This window comes from Nematolebias whitei, chromosome 15 (genome assembly GCF_014905685.2).
Source record: "Nematolebias whitei isolate Nwh7 chromosome 15, NemWhi1, whole genome shotgun sequence".
NCBI lineage: Eukaryota > Metazoa > Chordata > Actinopteri > Cyprinodontiformes > Rivulidae > Nematolebias > Nematolebias whitei.
In genome coordinates, this window is record NC_056512.1 from 25,896,062 (window position 1) to 25,898,389 (window position 2,328).

A 2,328-nucleotide genomic window follows, 5' to 3' on the forward strand; every position below is an offset into this window, starting at 1 on the left:
TACATACATAATAATACATACATAATAATACATACATAATAATACATACTAATACATACATAATAATACATGCTAATACATACATACTAATAAATACATACATACTAATACATACATACTAATACATGCTAACTAGCTTTTTTAGTGTGAATGTTTCCGTTCAGTGGCCTGAGACGACTTCTGTTGGAACTTGGCGCTAAATAAATAAACAGAATTAAATTGACCTGAACTGATTGTGTAATTGCCCGTGTCTGTTTGTGGGTGACTCTTTATTCTGTTAGCAAAATATATCATCAACTACTGAACAAAACTTTCAGACAATAATCACTGAATGTACACCTACAAGGAATTAAAGGAATATCCTGATGCATGCTCAATAATCCAGGTAGAAAAATCCAAAAAAGTTCAATCTGGTCCTCTGGACATTCAAAAAACTGAGGAAGTCTCTTGGATGAGAGAAGAAACGTTTCTATTTTTTATTTTTTTTGCTTTGTTTTGTTTTTTGTTTTTTTGAATGTCCAGAGGACCAGATTGAACTTTTTTGGAATTAAAGGAATAGTTTGTTAGTTTTATAGACGTATAGTTTAGAAGTAATATTCTGTCAAATATTTAACAACAGCTAGTTCCTTATCAGCCGTGACATCGATCGTATGCTCAAAATAAGACGAAGGGAAACAGTCTTTGTCCAGGCTACGCCAATGACTAGCCAAACAGCATTACCGTAGCAACAAGGACATCGTGCGGCTAGAAAAATGATGACATACTTAAACAATGATGGCATGTAAAAGTGTAGAGGTTTTATTTTAGCTAATTTAGCTTCTTTCCTCGCGTTTGAAATCTAAAAACAATTTAAAAGGCCGCTTGTTTATCTATTAGCCCAGCCTGGATGAAGCCTTTTACCCTCCGTTTCATACTCCATGCTCTCTGACAGAATTTTAAATGGCTGTAACTCTTGTCAATTTGACAGCTGATGAGCTAAAATCAATTTGGAAAGAAAGCGTCATCTCCAACTCACATTGTGAGGATTAACAGATGAATTGATGGATTATTTATTTTTTATGAGAAAATATGATTAACATGTTATTGATAACATAACATGTTATTATCAATCAACCTTTATTTATACAGGTAAATCCCATTGAGCCTCGAGGACTCATTTACAAGAGAGACCTGATTTCAACAAAGAAAGATGACAACAATGGACAACAGCAACAACAATAAGCAGTTATAAAAACTCATACTACAGTTTTTTTTTTTTTTTTAACAAATAGGATGGCTAAAAGGAAAAAGGTAACAAAACAAAAAACCAGCTAGATTTGTATTAACATGAACTATTGTTTTATGTTGGGGGTATTTCCAGCACATTAATCTAATCACTGTCTGTTAGAGGGTTTGATAAAAATCCAAGTGCTTCCAGTTGAGCAGTAATGTGTCGCGTTCTGCCATCAGGAGTGTTGAACCCAATTGCAGGAGGATGACAGGAGGCTCGTGGAAAATTAAAATATTTATTATACAAAAACAAAGCAAAGGATGACGGGGCAGCTTACTTCCTGATAACAGGACACAGGACGGAGGGCAGAAACACACACCATAAGGACAATCCGGAGACAAAGACAAGACACAAGGGAACTGAATATATAGACAACACTGATTGGGACAACGACAGACACCTGCTGTGATTAACATTAGACACAGGTGAGACAAGGACTAAACACAAGGAGGGAGGGCTGACTGGAAACATGAGGAAACAAACAAAGACAGGACAAAACCCAAAAACCAATATGTCCCCCGATAAAAAGACGTTTGAAACACAATGAGCCAAAGAGAACAAAAGGCCTCAACCTGTCAAATGGCAGGTGAAGAGATTTTCTCCATGTGCTTTTGGCATCATCAGAATAAATGATCTCACAAAACTAACAGAAAAACCCTGATTCAACGTTTGTTGTGTCGCCTTCATTTTATTCACGCACCAGATCTTCACATGCTTATTGACCATTTACATATCTCCAACTAAGATCAAAACAGCATGCCAGAGAGAGGCAAATGATGAGTTCACTTCCATCCTTTCACACCTCGATGGTGCGAAACTAAAGATAGCCTGCAAGACACGAGAAGGTCAAAACCACAATGAGAAGAATGCACATTAAAGAGTGCACTAATGCAATCCACAGAAGCCACACTGAGCGTATGAGACAAATATATACACAGGAAGTGCCTCCCACTCTCATGCCCCTGTGAGCTCTCTCTCTCTCTCTCTCTCTCTCTCTCTCTCTCTCTCTCTCTCTCTCTCTCTCTCTCTCTCTCTCTCTCTCTCTCTCTTTCTCTTTC